General features: G+C 46.7%; 1 long non-coding RNA gene across 1 annotated transcript in view; it reads left to right on the top strand.

Moving 5' to 3' along the window:
• The first annotated feature begins 680 nt into the window (after positions 1–680).
• Positions 681–23,777, top strand: part of LOC125940012 (uncharacterized) — a 60,019-nt gene continuing 36,922 nt past the window's right edge. The window contains exons 1-2 of the long non-coding RNA XR_007463238.1: positions 681–782; positions 19,409–19,519. This is a non-coding gene — a long non-coding RNA (uncharacterized LOC125940012). The remainder of the gene's footprint in view (positions 783–19,408; positions 19,520–23,777) is intronic.

The following is a 23,777-nucleotide window of genomic DNA, read 5'->3' as shown; positions in this document are numbered from 1 at the left end:
AGGAAGACGGAGCCGACAAAGCAGACGTCCGCTCACCACAGCCCCCTAACGGCCTTCTCTCTCAGTTAGCTAAGGCATTGCGCTGCTGAGCACGAGGTCACGGGATCGAATCCGGGCCTTTGCGGCCGCATTTCGATGGAAGCGAAATTCAAAAACACCCGTGTGCTTGCGTTGTAGTGCACGTTAAAGAACCCCAGCTGGTCAAAATTATTCTGGAGCCCTCCACTACGGCGTGCATCATAATCAGAACAGGTATTGGCACGTGAAACCCCAGAAAGAAAAAGAAACATCTGGGAAATTGTCTAACAGAATATATTCCAGACAAACTTACCGCAACGACCAAGCGGTACTGCCAGCAACGGAGGTTGCTTGGCAAAACTGCGACAAACAACCTTCTAGGAGAGGTCTACTGAAATGTTCGTATACTTGTTGAACTTTGTTCCCACTTGGTTTTCTTTCGGGATTTCAACGGTAGGTGGAATAATCATCATAGACTCCAACTCCTGTCATAGTCTAATACAGAGAATCCTGCCACTTGTTTTTTTATAATTAGTTTAACCAACCGGTGGATTATAATATGTTGTTGCTTTTACAACTTTCACAAAATGTCACGACATTTGGCAATACGTCGTTCTTGCGAGTCTTTCTACTTCTATAAGAACACGTCTTGTATACGTACGCGGAGATATTGAATGTATAATCATTAGTTCTTCCCAAGGCCCCGTGAAAGTGTGAACAGTGTTGAGAGAACGACAGCTTGTGCCACGTGTTTAGCCTGGAAGGTAAGATTTTCGCATGCGTAACATAGTACTTCACCCTAGAAAAAAAACTGCGAGAGCCTGTATGTCACGTATTTTATTTTACAGCGAAGTTGTTATAATCTCTGGAAGCGGCCAATAGAGTTATATATTTGTTTTCACGGTTTGGTTAGAAAAAAACTAAATTACTCACGAGGTTTGAATTTTCAGGAAATGCGTAGAATGTTAGAGACAATGAGACAATGTTCAGACGTAAGTTGGGGTGTCTGTCAAACGGCAACAAGTGTTAGAAAGTGTCACGTGACCATTACTAGCATATAAACCGGATTACAGGTCGAGTTAGAATATCGGTCGGCCCTCTATGCTTAGGTGAAGAAAACAGGGAAAAAAGAAAACAACTAAAAATCGCCGAAACGCATTTATTTTCGAAACGGCGCCGGTCACCCACAAACGGAGCAATAGTCTCATTCGTGGGAAGTAGCAGTACTGTCGTCTGAAGACGATTGTTTATCGCTGGCCGGCTTCTGCAGTGCGTCGTAGGAGCACAAGGACCACGAGTGGGCCCTCAAGCTGCGGATGAAGCTTCCTACGCCGACGAAACGACGTTTTGCACGGGTTGTACTTCAGCAGCTCTCCTATCTCTCTCTCCAATATCGCACGCTTTTTTTCCGGAACGCTAAACTGGCGCTGAGCGGCAATGTTTCTGTTCGCTTCAGTAAAGTCAGCAACATTTATCTTCAACGCAGCTAAAACAGGCTCTTCGTGCCGCTGCTCATCCTCCAACGGGCGAGAAAAATAAAACTACTGAGCAAATCAGACGCGACATTCATCGGAACGGGAAAGTTGCGACGGATCAGATCCATGGATACACAATGGACACAGCGAGAGGAAAAAATATGTCTGTGTAAACACAGGTTGCCCTGCGACAACTCACATTCGGCTAAATAGCGCTATATAAGATGAGGTATTACTTTAGCCTGTTTATTTATTGAAAATATGTAGACTTATATTCCGGTTTATACGGTAGCTTGGTATCTCAATGTCCCCAAAGAACTGCTCCTTGCATAGCGTTTATACGTCAAGAAAACCGTAGACACACAAGCTGAATCTGTCGCGCAATTTTAACGTTTTTTTCTTAATGTGTCGCGCAATTTTATTCCTCTTTTTTCGAATCAGGAACGTTACAAATAATCTATAAACCCCCCGTTTATTGTTATTTTGAGTGCATATTGGGTAGGTTTATTGCGTTCTTTGCAACAAATTACACATGTTACTGTTTTGAGATCTGTAAGTGCGTCTTAGGGGAAACCAAAATTTTCATCGTTTTCCTGGCAAAACTGTAAATGGCACTGTGATCACATTCAGCGAAAGCTATGTAAGGCTGTCGCAAATGCGTGCGCTCAGATAAATGCATGTGTATGAAACGCAGCTTTTATGAGAAATTGATTTAGCAAGCGCTCACCAGCGCTATAGGGCTGTTTAACACCCGGATAGAACTCTACGTTTACACAAAGTTTATATTTCACCACAAGGTAGGGGTTACGTGTAGGTAAAACTTGAAGTGCTTGGGTTACTTTCGGACTGTGCAATAAATAACGTATTCAAGCGCTCCAGAGCGTATGATATCGAGTTTTTCTGGACACGTTCCAACTAGTGCATCAAGTAACCGCCGCATGAACCTAGTGCGTTTGCAATGGAACGTACGAGCGCATTTTTCGTGGATAATTCAAAGTGCAGGTTGGTCATCACATCAAGACAGGTGACAGAGAGGATCTAGAAGACAAGCGAAGCGAGACAAATGCACTGATTCTGCTGCGGAAAGCTTGAATTTTGTTCCCAGAGCAGCTAAAGAGTCAGCATTGGAAGCCTATAGAAACAACAAAAATGTGTACTTGATCTTTCTACACAAAAACAATCTCTGCGATAAAACTACAGCCGCTATCGTAATAGCCAGTACATTGTGTGCAGTCCGAAAACAAAGCTTTCGATTGACGCCGGTCTCGTCTTTCAACACAAAGCATAACACTGTTACAAGAGAGAGTTTTTAAACACTGTCGTGCAAACTCATGTGACACCTTTCTAAACTCAAGCGTATTATTGCTGAATCAACGGAAACAGTGGCTGAACGGTTTAAGCGCATGCACCTATCACCCAAAGTCATGCTAGCAGCGGTTCGATATTGCACTTCCTTATTTGATCTTTAGACCCACAAGGAACTTAAACACTCTCCCACCAGAGGGCAGAAACCGATGCGTCAAGCTCTGGTTTCCTTAAAAGGGCATGAATGCGAGCTAGCTGGCAGGTAATCATCGGTGAAAAAACTGCGCGAAATAAACAAGGACAAGGGAGGATCGTAGAAGAAGCGCTGACTGCCAACGACTTGGGTTCATTGTGGCCCTACACGATTATAACTCAGATTTGTATTTGACTTCTTCAGTGTTCTTTTTCAGGTATTATATACGGTGTTCTTTAGGCTACACCATATTTTTAATAACCTCTGGTAGGCAGCACCATTCTGACCACTGAATTGAGTTACTCGTTCAGGTGGACATTACTTCCATGAGCAATGAAATGCGTGACTGGCTATTTAGGAAAATTTCACTAAAGAAGTCTTTTACTAAGTATGTACAGGACATAATTCAATTTAACAATTGTGGCTACTGATCTTTTAAAGCATATCTACTTGGAACGTTTTTGAGGACGGTACTGGTTTCGAGATATGCTTCGTTAAGACTTGCTATAAAATGCAATCTCATTGCACTTATTTCTTGAGAAAACGCTGTTTTATGTGTTAAGGCACAAATTTACGTAACTGTAACGCTCATGTATTTCGTCGCACACATTAAACAATATTATATCGAAACTGTTTTTATCGTGAGTACTATGCCGGCCTCATTGAGTGTTACAGATTTATAATTGTGCTATATGCCACAAGCGATTAAAAAAATATGCATCTGAAAAATACACCTCGTATTTTTTTACGTTTTCTTCCCATAACGTAGCAATGTGTTGCTCATTTGTGAAGTCCTCGCTTTTGTAAAAAGAGGTTGTTACTTAGACTTGTAAAACATCACTACATGATGCGCTCTTCTTTGTACTACCTTTAAAAAAAAGACACTTTCTATCTTTCAGCATGAGTTGCACCTAAACTCACAGTTTTAATATGTCACCGAAAGCAAACAACGTATCTAACCCTGCTTATAGATGCCTCCATAAGTGCGACATCGAAATGAAATACGAAACGTGTGTTTTTTTTGTAGGAGAGGGGCAAAGGCGAAGGCCAATAACTTGCAGAAATGACAAGTTAGTCGTAGCCTTTCCTTTCTCTACAAGACTCTCTGAAGTTCAAACACGGATCGCTGCCTCATAAGAGAAGAAACATATTTTGCCCTACCTGTTAAATCGTTTGCCATTTCATTTCAACACGAAAAGAATCAAAATTTACGGCAGCAAAAATGGCCTTGTTCCAGAAACCGCAGACAAGAACGAACGACCTTCGTGCAAAATATTAAGTTTTGAAATAGAATGGTATTCGTTAGGATAAGCTAGAAAAATAGATTTTAGCGACATTGGAACTGACAAAAACGCAATTCACTCACTGAAATAACGCAGAATTCAATACATTGAAAATCCGGTTTGGAATTAGCGTCATAACCGCTAACTATAGTGTGCACGCGCCTTCTCCGTATGGGATACTAGCTGGATATGATAAAAAAATATCACGTGCCATTCCGCTGCTGTGAAGGTGGATTACGAGCGAAGCAGTTTAGCAGACAACGTAGAGGTGACACAGAATTAGGATCAGAGGTATGAGCAAATTCCATTTCTCTTGAGCAGCGACGGCGCTCGTCCTGAAGAAAGACACATGCACACGCACTTTACTTTTATTGGCGGTCTTGAGCGACGGCATATATTCACGCGGAAGACTATCGGCACCTCGGGGAGCCGGAGGATAATAGACACGCACGACGGGAACGCCATGCCGTGAGAGCAGAAGGAAGCTAGACACACAAGCACATGGAACGACGGCTAAGGGAGGCCGGGGCGAACGTACACATGACCGACGCGGGTCGCACAGCGGCAAATCTTTGAGAAACTGTTATTATCTAGCAGAGAGTCTTCTGATTTTGAAAATGGTCCCTATTGATAACTAATCCACCGAAATTTTATATACAAGTGATGAGACGATAAGCTTTTCCATAGAGTGAAGCGATCTTGCATCAAATTCAGGAGCTGAGTTTTTTGCACACGCAGATCTGTTGATGGATACGAAAAAGGCACAGAACCATAGCCATAGGCAGCTTTGCTGTAAGAGTAAAAACAGACAATTACCGAGCCCTGCACCTGTGGCAATATTGGCACGATCGCATATACGCTAGCAATTTATAACTAACTTAGCTGAAGTGATATATCGATGCAGCTGGACTTTACTGAAACTGTACTTCGAAGCGAGATCGACATTTCAGGCAGGACGGAATGGGAGTCACAGTTGTCTGGAGCTTCGCACGCACTTGCGGAAGCATTCTGCACGCACCCACATGTCGACATACTCACGCGGGCTCCGAACACCGAGCTGTGTTTCTTAGTTGCTCTCGCGACTAATGAACCGGAAAATCAGGAGCATCAATTTTAGTAAGTTATAGCTATAACAAAGTGGCTAACCGTTTTGCTTTCTTGTCGCACTGCGCTTTCTTCGACTTTCGGCTGCCTTCAATGCGCACGCTGGATACACTATGGACGTCACGAAATATTGGCCACGATGTGGATCGCCTCAGCACACTGACGCTCATATCCTGAGTTACGTCCTCGATGTATCTGCAACATAACGCCAATTTATGGAAGAGTTAAGGGGCATAGGCAGAGGAAGTAGCCGACTACTCACACACTAGAGAGCCATGCTGACCAGCAGTGAATACCTGCCCCCGACGCAAAATTATTTCTGGGGTAAGGACTGTTCCAAATAAACAGTGCATCAAGTCGGCGAACAAACACTAGTTGCGAACAGGCATAATAGAGGCTTTCCACATCCGGAGAAAGGGAGAGGGGTGCATTAGCCACCCGTCGATTAATCTGTCTGACCAGGAGTATGCGTACGTACCTACGTTCCAGGTGCTAACGTAGACGCACGTGGCTTTCCACGTGTAGATTGTTTTTTAAACGTTTTAACTAAAATATATTTTGCTACGCTGTTAAGGTTGATGGCGACACGTCACCTAGGCTTGGCACTATTTAAGGTGGATTACACGCTTTCAATAACTCAGTTGTTAGTCTGCGCTCGTCTGTCTCACTTCTTCGTGTCCTGTCCTACCATGCAGGTTGTTAAAAAAAGAAGAGGCACAGTATCTGGAGTAACTTTCACTGTTAACTTCTTACATTATTGAATTCTTGCAGTATGAATTCGTGGGTCGGGTGAAAAACACGCGTTTGCCTAAAGGTCGAGTGCTGGGTGGATGTATATAGGAGGCTACTTTGGCTACCCACTGCAATTTCAGATGAACATATCATGTGCCCCATCAGATGCATCGGTTTTTGGGAGGCGGTAGCACATGACGCTGGGAAACTACTATGCATTTAGGCTGTTTAGTGTCACTGGTGCCGGACCTATAGCCCAGGTTCTGCTGACTAAGCTAGAATGCGTGGAAAGGTCTTCCAAAGATCGTCCTCCTTGTGGATGTCGGGTGGATTTGCATTGCTGAAGACGAAGTAACCATTTGAGGGTAGCGTTAAGACTTGGAAACATTTCTGCTGATTCAAAATTACGATCGCGTACACAAATGGGCAAGTATAGTAATTGGGCCGCAATATTTAACGGTGCCTTTTGCTGACATACATACGAGGTGCTACCCAAAAGTTCAAGGAAATCAGTTGTAAAAAATAAAGTGTGGACCATAACGTCGAATCAGCACTGTGTCCTTTAAAGTAGTCCCCTTGAGCATGTATACACTGATCCCATGCGTTTCTGCGCGATTTCATTCGTTCATGGAGCTCTCCAGGCGACAGTGTGTTGAGGACCGCCTGGGCGTCCGACTGGATCTCTTCAACAGTGTGAAACCAACGTCCTTTCAGCCTCAACTTCAACTTTGGAAACAATAAAAAGTCACAAGGGACGAGGTAAGGTGAATAGCGTTGGTGCGGAAGTACTGTAATTTGTTTGGGATTGTCTTTACTTGTTGCTTCAGTTCCGTACAGACACAAACACGGTGCAGCTTCTGTTCGTTACTAAGCAATCTTGGCACGACTTTTGCAGAAATGCGCCCCATGTTCCAAACGTCCAACAAAATTCGCTGAATTAAGCCGTAATACTGTCCTACAATGCGCAGACATCATTCATAGTTAGACTGTGATTTCCAAGGATAGTCTTACAAACTTCCACTATCGTTTCCGAGATTGTGCTCGTTGACGGGCGTCCGGAAAGTTCATCGTGATCAATACACATTCAACCCTCTTTGAAGCGCTTATCGCTGTCGCAACATCGCAGTCATATCGGATGTGTTTGCCAACGCCGAACAAAACATGTGAGAATTCCTCGTTCCCTGACATTTTCGTAGAGCACGGCAGTGCTAGGAACTACGCAAGTGATGACATTTACGTGTGTTTATGGAATGATTCCGCGACGAAGCTCGAAGGCGTGCCGCCAAATGTCACACAGAAATAAAACCCTTACGTCTCAGTTAATCCTCACCATACCGAGGAATCCAGGAAGCTTACTCGTTTACGTTTGAAGAATCGGCCAACGATAGACACCACCCAAAACTGTCTTCGACGACTCTACATCGAATACAATCTCCGTCATAGCTTTTGTGTTTGATGTTCATTCGCAATACAAAGTTTTAGAGCAAACCTACAACCCCTTTCAAGACTCTATCTCAATCAGGAAACGCTTCTGTTAGTCCCTGAATTCAATGATTTTACGTCGCGTCACTCTTGCGGTACAAGGCATGCCGTCAGAATGACGGCTCACAACTCTACATCTGCAGTGTAAAGCATTGGCGGTGGTCATCAGCCGCAAAATCGGCCGCTCCCAGCATCGGGCATGGAGCGGTTAGCGTTATGAAGCAGCACTGAAACTCATGACATTTAGGGCGGCCATAAATAAAGGTCGACTGCCAATGGCCGGTTGAAAAGGGAGTTAAAGCAACCACTAAACTAACGTACACCATGAACATGCCAGTTGTGGCCACAAGCATACTCATTATTTTGTGACAGACCGATCAAGAAGACGTTTTCTTATGACTTCGAAGAAGAAGATGCGCTGAACTTCACGAGCTAACCATAATCTTGTCAGCCGCTGCAGGGGTGCTATAACGTAAAGCTATTCCCCCCCAAACTGTTTTTATTCCAATCTACTGACGTCAAATTTACGTAACCACCGACGCAAGCATCGGGCTGTGACCGGCAGCGTTGTCTGAACAACCCAATCGAACACTCTCCTCGTTTATTGGAGGTCACCCTTGTTCGCTTTCAAAACCAATAACATTGTCTACTCCCAGCGGTTTTTCTTATCTAATTGGCTGACGAGAGGCGGGGAGCACGCTCTAGTGGAGAGGGTTTTGATGGGGCCGAGGCAGCACAGTGAAAATAGATAACCGCATGAAGCGGGTGGTGCCGGCTTCTCCGATTGGTCCACTTCGCCTTACTTAGCTTGCGGTGGCTGGTCGAAAATTGCGGCGGCGTGCAATGGAAGGATAAGAATGCCGCTAAAACAGATCCTCAGCAAGGAAGAGTTGGCAGAGCTATGTCGTATGCATTCCGAAAGGGCTCAATAACGTTTTACTGCCACGCAAAAATAAAATTATTATGCGCAAATAAATACATGCTCAGCGGCAGGTGCGAGTACCGAGGGCCTGTGCAATCGGCGGGCAGCCATCTTCTATTCCTTTCGGAATGGGGCAGACTGTGGCTATTCAGAAAAATTGTCAGTTTTATTCCGCATATTAATGCATTTCTTTCGCGTACACGTCACTTTGACGTGGTGAGTTTTGGTGGTTTTGTGACGTCGCGTGACAGAAAGGCGAAGTAGGTGAAGCCTGAACACATTGGACCAATAGCAGAGGCGTTTAATCAGGAATAATTATTTTTCTTTTGTGCGGTTTAATCATGCATAATCAGTGTGTACACGTTATATCATATGGGGAGCTATAGTGGTTTTCGTGACGTCGCGTGACAGACAGGAGAAGTTGCGAGTGGCCCGAAAATGTTTTGACCAATCGTGGAGGCTGATTGCAGAAATTGGAATCAAAACAGTTTGGAATCATTTTACGTTATAGCGCCCCTGGGGCGCTATATATATAACGTAAAGCTATTCCAAACTTCTCAATCATTTTACGTTATAGCGCCCCAGTACTTATAAATACACTGTAAATATATGTCTCATTTCTTTTTACTCGCAACATTTTTGGTGGAGTTTGCGGGCTGAAGCGCCAGACGGATTTACACAGCGAGCGCTCCCTGGCTGCATCTACCATGCCAGCTCAAGGCGGGGATGCTTCGGGCTTGTCAGCCCCCACACCAACCCGTCATTCTGGCACAATCGCACCACCCCGCAACCTTTTCTGGCACCGACAACACTGATGTTGAAAATTGCCTTCGAATGTATGAGCGGGCGATCGCGAGCAATCATTGGAACCAGACCGCCATGCTGGCTAATTTGATATTCTATCTCGCGGGAACGGCACGCGTCTGGTTTCAGACTCACGTGGAGGAACTTACCTCCTGGGATATTTGTAAAGAGAAGCTCAAGGATTTGTTTGATAAGCCTGTTGGACGTCAGCGCTCCGCCCAAAAAGACCTCGCTTCTCGTGCCCAGACGTCCACTGAGTCCTACCTCACATCCAGGACGTGCTCGCTCTGTGCTGCAAAGTGGATCTGAAAATGCCCGAAGCTGATAAAGCCGCGCATGTCATTAAGAGCATATCAGATGAAGCCTTTCACCTCCTTGTTTTTAAGAATTCTTCTACTGCACAGGCCATCATTACCGAATGCCAAGGTTTTGAAGGAGCCAGGAGCCGCCGCATAGCCCTCGAATTTCCGCGCCTCCCCAACACGGCTGCTACGTCCACCTGCGACGACCTCCGCAGTCTGCCTACGCCCAATCGCTCTGATGACATCGTCCACATCACCGGCGTGAAATCGAAGCCGCATCTCCTATCCCAACTCCAACCCTTGGCGCCGACAATTGCCAGGCGACCGTTTCCCTGATCCAGACTGTAGTACGCCAAGAATTGGCCAACGTTGGCTTAGACCAAGCGTCTGCTCCAAAATAGGCCGGACTTAGCTCCGTCCACCTCTGCCATGCGCCACCGAAACCTAAATGCCCCTACGTGGTATCGCAACCCGGCGAAGGTCGCACTCCAGACGACAGGCCAATATGCTCCACTTGTGGTCGTATCGGTCATATTTCACGTCACTGCCGCTCTTCGTGGAATTCGACCCCTTGGCCCTATCTCCCATCCGACCGTCCGCATCATGCTGCTTCTCGCTTTCCACCACACACGCAACCAGTAACTCCTGGCCACACTTCTCGGCCCACCCGATATAGCCGCTCTCCTTCGCCACATCACCGCTTCTCCGATCGCCCCCAATCTCGTCGATCGCCGTCCCCTAGCTACTTCCGGCGCACGGTTTAGGAAAATTAACGGGGGCTATCACTTTGAGGTGATGCTGCTATAGCGACCCGACGCACAATCCTCTTCCATACCTGCCAAGTTCAGAGAAACGAATTCCGGGAGATCTTCCGACTGAGGGGGGGGGGGGATAGTCAATGGTAATTCCCCCCCCCCCCCCAATGTCGATATTTTCATGTACTCCAGATGAAATTCATGATAATATAATTTACAGATATACAAATGACCACATACACATCAAGGTCTCACTTTTGCAAGCATTTCGATGTTGCTAATGTTGCCTTCCAAATGTTTTAAAATTTAAATTCTCGTGTCTTACGTCCCACAACCATCTGATTATGAGGCACGCCGTAGTGGGGAACTCCAAATTAACTTGGACCGCCTGGGGTTCTTTAACATGCACCCAATGGACGGCACACTGGCGCTTTTGCATTTCGCCGCCAACGAAATGTGGCCGCCGCGGCCGAAATTCGATGCCGCAAACTCGTGCCACGGCCGCTGGATAAAAAAAGCACCTTTTTTTATCCAGCGGCCGCGCTCGTGCTTAGCAGCGCAAAGCCAATTCACTAAGCAATCACGGCGGGTGTTCAAAAATTATTCAGATAATGACTGATTGTAAGAAATTCCATTTCTTTCACATTTTGCGAGGTTAACCGTTTCCCAGCGACTTCAACGAGCGACACATGGACGAGCGACACTGCGTCCTGGTATTTTTCATGATGTTAAATTGACGGTCGCACTCTGGATTGCTCTCTGGTATCAACAATATAACCAGCGTCACTTCGGCTGAGCACTACATTAAAAATATTTGGAGGTACTTTTTGCGCTAGCGCTCCTTGCCTTTAAAGCCATAACTGACTGTAGGCCTATGCAATGCCAGAGCGGCTGACACCAAGGAGAACGATGAAGACTCTAGTGTTGTTAGTTGCGGAAGGCGGCATTCGCTGGACGCTTAATGAGACTAGGACCACTAGGGCACCCAACAACCCTGTCAGCGTAAGGAGCGGCTCTGCGGTTAACGAAATGGCGCATGTATAGGGCTTCCCTACTACTTTCTTAATTTTGTGCGATGAAACTCTTACTGGATTAGATTGGGCAGGGTTGGATTTTTTTGCCAATGTGGCCTGACTAAACGCTAGACGCGGGAACAGGACACAACAGCAATTTCCGAGAGATTTTCCTGTCAACCGTACAACCGGAAGAAACGGTCCAAATCCGGGGGTCTTCCGGGTAATGCGGGAGACTTGGAAGGTATGCTCTTCTGACCCTGCCCACACATCGGAAACTCATCAAAGAGAACATGGATGGTGTACCTGTTACGGCTTTGATTGACACTGGCGCACACGTATCTGTGATGTATGCTCAGCTTCGCCATCGTCTCAAAAAGTCCTCACTCCTGCCCCGTCGCCTGTGCTCCGAGCCGCTGACAGGAGTACACCGGCCGTCATTGGCATGTGTCCAGCTCGTGTGAGTGTCGCCAGTCAGCATAATTACGTTTTATTTTATGTTATAGTACACTGCACTCACGACCTAATCCTGGGACGTGACTTTCTCTCAGCCCATTCTACCTTGATAGACTGTTCTGCTGGTGTTGTGGAACTCTCTCTACCTGTTGGAATTGATCCCCCCGATAGTCCTCCGATCCGGCTGTATTCCACAGAGCATATCTTCCTTCCTCACCTTGCCGTTACCCACATAGGTGTTACACCCGTTCCGCCTATAGACGAGAAAACGATCGCCTGAAGGCGCTGCTGCGCCTCCTGACAGCGCCCCCAATGTGGAAATTTCAAGCAGCGTGGTCGCTCCGCGGTGCAGTCTCCGCTTTGTTTACATTGTTTCGCCCACGCTTTCCTTCGCTGCTCGTGCTGTCGTCGCTCCGTTTTCGACGGCGGCAGATCGTCTGCTTGCTGAACAGCGATGCATAGACTGCAGGGCAATTTTAAGACGGTTGCCGACGCCAACAGTTTTTTTTTTCGTGGCGGCAACCTCAAGAAAGGGGAGCGTCTGCTTCCACACGTGTGTCGTGTTGAAAAATTGTGGGCGGTGATGTGACAGTGAAAGCTTAGTGCGTGTCGGTGGTGTCCAACAAGATTGTATACGACATCGAGTTAGACGTACACAGCGAGTTCAGTCATTTCGTCACTTTTCTCTATGGTGCAGTCACAAAGCGGTCATGCATGTTTGCAGAGATGTGCAGAGACGGTGACGATTTCGGTTGGTTTCGTTGGTCGCTGGGCGCGCACACACGGCTGCTCTCAATTTGGCTCCCAGGGAGTGGCATCAGCACTGTCGGAACGGAAAGAACACATGCATTAGGCACCAATAAACCAATAAAATTAATTAACGATGTAAGTACTACATATGTGCATAATGCCGTATATCATGCTGTATAAATATTTAATGTATATCATGCCTTATTCAATGCTAGAGTCATGGCAACTCATTGCATTATTGAGCAAGGTATCTTTTCAGTGGTCATGAGAAATCACTCGAACAAAATTCTCCGCGAAATGAACCCAGGTCACGGTAACCAGCGCTTACCTTGGGACCAGCAGCACGAGTGCAAGAATCAGCGATACATGCCTCACCAGAGCAAATCTAGTTTCTCGTAGGGCGAATGCCCCGCCGCAGCAAAAGTAAGCTCACACCAATGGCCGGTTACTACACGAAACGAAGATTCTTTGCGGGAAGAGTGAAGCAGGAAGAATGTGCAAGGTGGCAATTGTTTTAAAACCCAGAAAGCATGACCAAGCAACAAACATGACGCGCGCGTCTCGGGCAGCTGCTTTGCGATCTGCCGCTTACGGACGCATGCGATGACAGCAGCTTGCATTAAATACGGATTGCCACCACACAAAAGACAAGTAACGTGCGGCCCTATTTGTTGCCTGTACAGCTAGCAATTTAAGTTGCAGTGTTTGGAAAAAAGGATATAATTATCTTGAGCCAGTCTTTGCCGATCGCGAGTGAACAAACAGTACAATCAATTAAATTCGTAGGTTTTACGTGCCAAAAGCACAATATCATTATGAGGGACGCTGTAATGGAGGGTCTCAGGAATAAATTTGACCACGGCGCAGCGTGGCACCAGCGGTCGAGCGCTGTACGTGGGCGCAAATAGAAATACGCCGCCGGGTCCGCGCCGGGTTTTCAGTCGACGATCGTCGTCTCTCGCACGAAAGAACGAGCGCTCGCGGTATTGCTCGCGCGTTCGGAGAGCGCAGGAGATCTTATCGCGGGGCCGAGCGGGGACGAAAATATAAAGAAGTGAAAAGCGCGCGCTATCATCGTCCAATCGGAGATACAGGAGAGAGAGAAGCGGCGTTTATCAAAGGACGGCGGTACTTTTCTTATATAGGGACTTTAGGCAAAACGCGCGCGGCGCGCCGCCGGCGGCAAGACGCGCCCCGCGAAAGCAGCCGCGAAACGGATTGTTCTTGCCGCGGCATGGATCGCTCCTGGACCGATTTTTTTGCGGTTTGCCGCGGATGAAGGAGACCAATGAGAGCGGCCCGCTTCCGTGACGTGGCGCGGGAAATAGTGCCATGCGGACCCGCCCGACCGCTTGTTTCTCGTTTCGCACTATCATCTGCACGCGTGTAGCTCCCGGATAGTTCGAGAAGGGGAGAGGAGTCTAGTCTGTCACGTGATTGCCGCAGCGACGCGCCGCCGGTTGGTGTGGTCGCCCTGCCGCTGCTGCGTTTTGCCGCCGGCGGCACGCCGCGCGCGTTTTGCCGCTAGTGTGTACGTGCCATTACTCAGCTCCTCAAAGACGCTGCCTTCATTTGGGGTCACCGAGCTGATCCGGCTGCTCACATTGATGCATCATCTCCAACTAAAGTTCGTACCAATGCCAGTGGCCATGGTATTGGAGATATATCTTGGCCAAGAAACAACAAGGGCAAGAACGTGTTATTGCTAACGCCAGCTGCCTTCTTTCCCCTCCTGAGTGCAAATATTCTATCACGGAGCGAGAGCGTCTGGCTCTCGTTTGGTCAGTGGGTAAATTCCGCCCCTATTGGTACGAGCGGCAATTCACAGTCATCACTGATCACCACGCTCTGTGTTGGATTTCTTCACTGAAATATCCTTCTGGCCGTCTTGGCCAGCTGGGCTCTGTGCCTTCAAGAATAGAACTACTCCGTTGTATACAAGACCGACTGGTTAGACCAAGATGCGGATAAAGTCCCTATATAAGAAAAGTACCGCCATCCTTTGACAAATGCCGCTTCGCTCTCTCCTGTGTTATCCTGTATCTCCGATTGGACGATGATAGCGCGCGCTTTTCACTTCTTTATATTTTATTTTTTTCCGCCTCAGAGCCATGTTGAAAGTCCTCTGCGCAGCTGCAGTCGCCGGCGGCGGCGGCGGCGGCGCGCGCCCGGCCTGAAAGCTTCAACGTGGACTTTCTAGGTGCGCCACTGTCGACTTGGCTTTCGCAAGCAAAAAGTAAAGAAAAAGCAAGCGCTTTAGGGAGGAGGCGGCGGAGGAAAGAGTAGATGGCGGTACTTTTCTTATATAGGGATTTTAGATGCGGACTGCTTGTCGCGCCATCCTGTCGACCCACCTGACGTGGCCAGCATACCTGTCACCATTCTCTCTTTGGGTGCTTTTCGCGATATCAGAGCGGAACCACGCCGGGACGACTTCTTAAATAACCTTATTTAACAGCTGACTTCAACGACGCCCGACCCTTCCCTTCGCATGTTTTAACTTCACGATGGCATATTGTACCGCTCTGACATTTAGCCCTGATGGGCCTGACCGAGTCTTAGCTGTCCCTGCACATCTGCGCCAGACTGTTCTTGTCCAGCTTCATGATGTACAGACTGCCGGTCACCTTGACATGTCACGGACTTATGACCACGTTCGTCGGCGCTTCTTTTGGCCTGGTCTTTATACCGTAACGTCTTCCATTATATCGCTGCGTGTGACCTTTGTCAACGACGAAAAAAACCTAGCACACTCCCTGTTGGCCGCCTTCAAGCACTTGACGTGCCATCAGAACCATTCTTTCGTGTAGGCATTGATCTTTTAGGTCCTTTTCCTACGCCGGTTTTGGGAAATAGGTGAATTGCTGGAGCAATAGACTACGCCACCCGATACGCCACCACATAGGCTTTTCCGACAAGCTGGTTAACCGATGTCGCCGACTTCCTACTAGAAAACGTCATCCTTTCCCACGGTGCCCCTCGACAGCTCTTCACCGACCGCGGCCGCTACTTTATTTCCAAAGTTTTTAATGACTTTCTACACTCTTGCGCGACTAAACACAAACTTGCTACTGATTACCATTAACAAACGAATGCTCTAACCAAGCGTCTCAACTGAACCCTTACTGACATGTTGTCCAGGTATGTCTCCGCTGACCTTCGCGACAGGGACGTTGCACAACTGTTGGTTACCTTTGCCTATAATTTTCGCCACGATACCACAGGCTTCTCTCCATTCTTCCTCTTGTTTGGCCGCGACACTACGCTACCTTTGACACCCTTCTGCCTGATAGTCTGAACTTCACATCGCAGTACGCCCGGGAAGCCATACTCAAGGCACAAGCGGCGTGCCATATTGCGCGACATCGACTTGTGAACTCGCAGGAAAATCAGCGGCGTTATACGCGCCCTAAAGGACCCTAATGAAGTTTTTCATCCATCAATCCATCCATCCATCCATCCATTATATGACACCCGCCATCGTGAAGCCCACTACACACCGGACGCCCTGGTTCTTCTTTAGTCACTGTCGCGAAGGGTTGACCTCTGGCAGATTTTGTTTTTACGCTACTCTGGCCCTTACTGCGTCTTGCGTCAAGTAACCAACGTCACCTACGAAATCGCCTCTATTGACCCCACCGTGGCTCAGCCTCGCTTCGACGTAGTCCACCTCGCGCGTCTTGGGCTGTATCGTTTGACCGCCTCCTAACCAACACCGGGTTGGTGCTTCAGCCGCCGGGGGTCATGTGACAGACCGATGAAGACGACGTTCTCAGATGACTTCGCAGAAAATAACACTCTGAACTTCATGAGCTATAATCTTGTCAGCCGCTGCAGTTCTTGTAAATACACTGCAAATATATTTCTTACTTTTTTTCCTGTAACAATATAAACCCAATAACTACACCAGCTTTACTTCACAAAGGATGGCCCTTGAGCAAGTCGTAGAGGCCCGAATAAGCCAAAGATAGAAGTCAGTGAACTATCGTGTCTCTGAAAGAGATTAAAAGAGGCGGCAGAAAAAATGGTGTTCGGAAAAAAAGGGGGGACGGGATAAATACATAAATGAAAGGACAAAAGGAATATTTGAAATCAAAGGGAGTTTGCGATGTTACTGACAATCCAATAACAAAAAGAAAAAAAAAACAAGCAAGTTAATCAAAAATAACTAAGTGCTGTTGCCTCAAGTTTGAAGTTTAGCATAGCAAATGGATTCGAAGGCTCCCTTTGAAACGTTTATGCCTATTGGTTGCAACGTCTTGAACTTATGAATGAGGTATGGTTGTCTATATTTTCTGTCTCGCGCAGAACGGAAATTTGACTACGTCAGTTTATTCTGACGTTCATTGATTGTCTCCTTTCGGCGATATATTGTTTCGTACAGAAGAAACACCCAAGGATGTGAATTACATCGGAACTAGTGCAAGTAACGGTTGTTTTCACTTCATGTGTAAAACTATGTGCGGCGCTTTTAATTTTGAGGTCACTTTAAAGGTGCCTGCAAGTTTTACACCTGGGGCGAGAACATTCTTTTATTTTGTAGGAAAGATGATGGCTGACTTTTGCGTGCACTACCATGTCTCTAAAGTTTCTGATGTGGCAATATGTAAGTCTTTGTACATACGGGAACGCTATTCTGAGACGTTCGTTACTTGATAATATTGGGTGGTATTTTTGTAGGATGTTTATATTTGGGAGCGCATTGGAATACTTTGCTATAAAAGCAAAGTATAGGTTGTATATAGCAAAGTATAGTAAGTGTAGGTTGTTTCTTAGCTAATGACTACTGCCTCTCTAATCTTGACGCGATGTCATAAGCCTGGTCGAGATAAATGTGTGTATAGTTTCGCTATTCTAGCATTACATTTAAGTCGTTTAGGTGGTGGATATAATTGTTGTGTTCGCTACAGGTTCTTCATTTTCGTTTCGGTTGTCCCACAAAAATTCCTCGCTTGCGGTGTCACGGGTGATGACTGGTGTAGTCTTCATTTTTCTCCATTGTATTGCAATCATACTGTCGTTCTTCGATCGTGATTATGTCGTCATCGTCAAACAGGCGCGACCATGCCTCCATTGTAAGACCGTCTCAGTATTGTTTCTGTGGTCGTGTCATCGTCCCTCCAGCCTCGTCATCCAACAAACGTCATGTCGTCGCGCGATCATTGTCGTACAGGTTTCATGCTAGAGTCATCGTCACAGCATGGACATCATATACTTGCCGTTCTTCCATTGTCACCAGGCTGTTGTCCTGCCATCGTCGGTATGCAGTAGTTGTCATGCCTTCGTGGGCATACTGCCGTCGGGAAGCCGTCGCGATCGTTTTATCGTCACCATTAAAAATTCGACATCTGATTCTCCTCATGCCATCATCATCACTGTTTTTTACAATCATCATAACTTTAGTATCGTAATTAAATTATCCTCACGCGTTCATCATGATGCCTTCGTTAATCCATCGACGTCATTCCTTGCTCGTCATTGAATCGTAATCATGCTGCTGCCACTCAATTGTGATTATGCCGCCATTCTCTTTCTATCACCATCGCGTCGTCTTCACACAGACGCTATCATGCATCTGAAAACTGAATCAAAGTCAAAGTCTAAAGGCAACGACCACGCAACGAACCTAACGAATGCTGAGCGACCCGATGTGATGCATATGTCAATTGGTTGCTTGTTTAGGATTGTATTTTTTGAACGTTGAAGTTGAATGAAGATACATTTCGTTAAGTTGCATAGCCTTATTTTAGATCTATGCAGCCGTTGATTACACACACAAGCTTACACATTCATGGCGTACCCATGGTCACGGCCGGGAATGCATTGCGTGACGCGCGTAATGGAATGCGCATATATACAGTTCATCTGGGTAGCGTGGTGTTGTAGTTCCCATTGTTCTTATCGGTACAACTGCAAATGTAAACTGTAGTGTTATACGATACTCTTGTCGTGCGCCGTTGTTCCATTCTGAGCGCACATGCGCAGCCGTCGTCCTATTGTATGCGCAGATGCGCAGATCGTTCCATTGTGTAAGTTGGCTTTCCTGCAGTGCGTTTTCGGCGTTGACGGACGAATCAGCGAGACGTAGAAAGTTTCGCTCTAAAAAAAAGAGAAAAATATCGATGCTTAAAAAAATTTCGTTTAGCCCCTGACAAACCACACACTTCGAAATTTTATTGCTAGTCCTCTACAGTGTACCCACATTTTGTGTAATGTATGTCCATTAAATAATGTATTTGTTGGTGTAAACCATAAAAATCTGACATAATCTTTGCCCATCATATAATGTTGTAAGATATACTGAATCTTATAGAATCTTCTAAGCAGAGACAGCCGTATGCACCCATGCCACCCTATTTATAAATCAGTACCATGCAGTTGAAATTGACTCAGGATGCTGCGCTCTCAGCTAGAATTTAGGCAATAGTTGCACTTTCAAATTGTTGCGATTTGTAAATATATATAGATATATATGCCGTCGAGCCCGAATATATCGAACCCACATTATATTGTATAACAAACTGTGGTAAAATCGCCCTGAAAATTTTTGTATAAAATGTTTATTTTATATATTGAATTACCTAAATATCGCACTTTTTTGTGATCGTCTTGGGATTCGATATATCCGGGTTCGACTCATATCGTCCGTAATAAATCACTTGGCGTGAGCATCATTATAGTCTCAACATCATCGTAATTTGTCACTGCGTCCAAGAAACTGAATCAAGTAAACACCTGTCAATGTATTATGTAAACGTATTTTCCTTCCCCACCACACATGAAACGACTAACAATAGGAAACTGAAATTTTCAGACAATCGACCGTCGCGTCAGAAGAAAGCGGAAATGATCTGCACAATATTTTTATGTTCTTTATTGTGGTCGGCGCTCTCAATGACAGTAAGAGAGAGTGAAAAGAGCGAGCGTAAGTATAACGCGTACTTCCACTGGTTATATATACTATGACCTCTCTTTGTCTTTCACATAGTTTCACAATTCAGTCGAAGACCTCAGAAATCCTACATGCACTGCGGAAAGCGTGATGCAAGTCCTGTGTGTTTGAGGCTCAATTATTCCAATTTATATGGAAAATAAAAATGGTTGCTGATGATAAATCGACTGGCCATCTTCGACTACTTTTGAGCGCTCACGGAAAGCGCATGCGCCTCGTCGACATCGAGCGCTCGCAACGCATTCAACTGGGGCCGTATTTTGTAACGCTTTGGTTTTCGAAGAATTCAGTTTGGCGATGGCATCACGTTTGGGTGGTCCACTGACGTAATTAAAACGTGGGGAAACACAGAGACCAATCGGCGCGCAGCTTTTTTTTTTTTCCGGAAGTGAACGCCATAAACAGAGGAACAATATAGCAAATTAGGAATGCTTTTTGGTACAGGAAAAGAAAATTAAGCTAGTTCCACGCTTGTGAAATTTGATGAAACGGCGAAGCTCTGCAAGCGTTGGTGTATATGACGCTCGCCTTCGGACCGTGAGTACCCGGGCTGAAATACCTCCACGCGAAGAAAGTTTGTATTGTTTTTTCTTCTTTCGCTATCTCTTTCTTTATTTCTCTCTCTCCTTTATTTCTATTTCTCTCTTTCTCTCTCTATCTCGCTCTCATTTTATCTTTCTCTCGCCCATAGCAAGTTGTGTAGCAATCGTCGGTAAAATGCAACCACATGGTTCCCATAAATGCATGTTGTGCACGTGTGGTTGCATGACGCAGCAGTTCGGACGCTTGCCTTCGAACCGTGGATACCCAGGCTTGAATCCCACCTCGCCAGGGAAGTTCACGTCGCTTTATTTCTCTCGTTCTTTGTCCTTGCCTTTTTTTCCTTTGTGCACCTGTTCTCCTCCTATGCTCTGCTTTCACAACCGATTATTGCTTCAAATCGTGGTTTTGGCGCGTAAAACCCCATAATTTAATTAATTTCTAACTGATTAATGCTCGGCACGGCTCAACCTCGGCCTTAAACAGCTCCGCTGCCAAAAATAATTGCCTCCTGAATTCCTAGACTGCCAGCTCAAACCCGTCTTTTCGATGTCGAGGTCTTCGCTGTCTGTCACGGATGCTCACGGAGCTGTCACGCTAAAAGCATTAACGCAGGTGCCGCAGAGGTCACCATCGCCGTCATTTTGCTAGGAATGGCGATCTTGCAAGATATATGTAAACTGGTAGCGAAGCTTCCATAGAAGCCCACATGTCTGGAATATGGCGGCTTGGTGCAATCGTCGCTATCTGCGTATTGGGGGGAAAACTAACGGCAAGAAAAAATGAAAGAAAGTCACAGGTCTGCGTGGCACACGCATCACAGTCACAGCGTATGCTGGTGGAGCGGGTCAAGAGTAGCAATTTCCGCATCACGCACAACAGGGTCTTCGCGGCAAAGTTTCTTCTCGTTTTGACGAGAGCGATCTCAACTGTCCGCCTGGCGTCGACGGCGAGCTGCGGTTTGTATTGCTCTCTGCCCCGCAGTCTGCTGAGCCTGATGATGCTTGGTTGTAGCCGCGCACGTAGCTCTAGGATTTGCTTCTTGAGCAGCGGTTCGTGCCTTGCGAGGAAACACCATAACGTGTACCGAAGAGGTACCGAGAATACGTGGCGCACCTCTCACGTCGGGACAGCGTTTATTGCGCGCCTCATCTGAGTCGCATCTAATCGTCTCCGCCTGGTCACGCGGCTTTTGCAGACACCTTAAATAGATGGCGCCACCATACTGGCGGAAGCTCGGGTCGTCTGCGCCTGCGCGCCTGCCTAGGGTGCGTTTTTTCTGACGCTGATAGCAAGCGCTTGCGTGGCTCAGTGGTAAAGCATCCGACTCCCACGCAACGGGCCAGGGCTCGATCCCGCTGGAGACCGGGTACTTTTCTTTCCATTTCGGGCGATAGAGGTTACGCGGCGGCGGCGGACAACGCGAACCGAAACGGCTCTTAGAATGAGCCCATAATAGCTTGCTCTGTAAAACTGACGTCACAACCGGAAATGCCAGTGACGTCATAATCTTATGCTTCTTGGCGCGAATGTTTGAATTTCTTTAGCGTCCTGCTTTTCGACCACTACCCCAGCAGTTATTCGTGTGAGGATGAGGCGAGATTGCGACTCACCTCAGCTGAAGCGCTAGAAACTATATGAGTGGCGGATGTCTTAATGTAAACATAATTACGCTGTTATTGACGGCAATTGTTCCAGTCCTTTGAAAGGTGAGCGAATAGGATGGAAATAAATGACAGTGCCACATAGGTTACAAAATCAACTTCACTTTTATTCGTCTAGAATAATGCAACCAATATACTTGAACAAACAAAACATATTTTTGAATGGATGAAAAGTAGTATGGCCAGCACACAGTCGTAATGTATAGCAATATATGCGAAACCTTTTCACAGTATCATTCACAATTCCGTGTGATACCATGTATTCACATACAACAGTTATCAGACAAGACAACATTGTTCCGCATTATCATTTAGAAAACATTCGGCCTACTAGTTTTGCTGCCCGTCAGACAGTCGGAGCCTGTGTTACGGAGAGTGAACGAACATAGCGCGATGTTTCTTCTCGAAGCGTTCCACATTTATTGCCACAACAAGCCACAGCGCATAGGATCCCGCAGCGTGAACTTGCACGATAACAAGAAACCTGCACTCACATTTTTTACCAATGAATACCGTGCGCTAGGTCACGCAAACTTTGAAGTGAAGCGCACGCCACACTGAAAAAAAAAACATGCAAGGAAATGAAAAACTCGCACGAAACCGCCGCGTTCAAGTGAGCAACGCCATTCCGCACTACATGATCGCTGGTTTGCACAGTCTTGCCAAGTCTTGCGCCAGAATCACTGGTTGGTAGGGGCCACCAAGAATGAGCTAATCAATCGCAAAATAGAACAAAGAAGTTAAAGTTTGTTGTTTTAGTGCAGCAAAAATACTTGAAACGGAATATTCACTCGTATGACAGTATTCTGATTAAAACGTTTCGAACAATTTTTTCCCATAGGTTTTCTGGTTTCAGTGTTTGTCCCCCCTCAGCTAGTCGCGCTTCAATCGTGCACCACTAACTGATATCTCTGGCAATAGGTTTTGGCACGCTTTTCGTTCCCAGCTTCGCGACCTATTTAGATGGACCTTGGATCTCGCCCGTGCACACAGCACGCACAGGTTCTACACACAGCACAGGGCGCCTTCGAATCGTACCGGAGCACCTAGCGCCACTTCGCTTCGTAGCTGGTGCCAATTGAGTTTCCGCATGATTCACGTGTGCGGGACGTCGTCATAATATGCGTGCGCGCGCCGAGGCGATGGCGTCACCCAGGCGGCGACCAATAGCTGCTCGCAAAGCGAATTCCTCGAAAACCAAAGCGTTACACAATACGGCCTTTGGTTCATTCAGCACGCGAGGATCAAGTTTATAGAACTCGATGATGGCTTGGGCTAGTCGGTACATATTCGAAAGAGAAACTCACACCAGCGCTGCCTGCCTGCGTTCTTAAACGGGAAAAAATCACCCGCGGCGTGAAGCCGTCTGTCAAGTTCTGCCGTTCCCTGCTAAATTCTATGAAAAGAACGCTGGCAGGCATTGATAACCACCATTAGCAAAATCAAGTAAGTCGGCAAGTGAATGTTTGCCGCTTTACTTAAGGCTTGTATTTTTTGCACAGCGTTGTTGCTTCACGTTGTAGTTCAGTCGTGAAAGATGGCTCGCGAGGACGAGAGTATCACTGCAGTTCTGCTTCGACGTCCTTTTTAGTGAGACATAAGGCGTCGGGTTATGTGCGGGTGCCCCGCATATTATGCTTTATCCTGTTTGTTTGACAGTGCGTGCTTGATCGGTAACGGTTCTGCAGTAGCAAGTTGCAAGCTGTTAAGCACTCTTGCATAGGCGTATGATTCGGTTGTGTGGCATCTTGACTCAACTAGTTGTGCGGGGAGAGGAGCGCAGCGGTGGTTTGAATCGATTTGACTGTATGTGTGTCTGAAAAACTTTATTTAAAATACACGAAGGAAGCTTGAGGTGGCCCTGAGGGGGACATCTCTCACACTCACAAGGTGGACTCCTCATTACAGGAGTTCATTGGCGACCGCCGGGGCTAGTGCTGGGTCAGCCAGGGCCTTCTGGCTCGCCAGTTCGCAGCAGGGCTGCCTCCCAGTCCTCCCTTGTGGGGTTGGTTTTCGGGTGAGGGTCG

Source organism: Dermacentor silvarum, chromosome 9 (genome assembly GCF_013339745.2).
Source record: "Dermacentor silvarum isolate Dsil-2018 chromosome 9, BIME_Dsil_1.4, whole genome shotgun sequence".
Classification (NCBI taxonomy): Eukaryota; Metazoa; Arthropoda; class Arachnida; order Ixodida; family Ixodidae; genus Dermacentor; species Dermacentor silvarum.
This window is presented reverse-complemented; position numbering and strand designations above follow the sequence as displayed.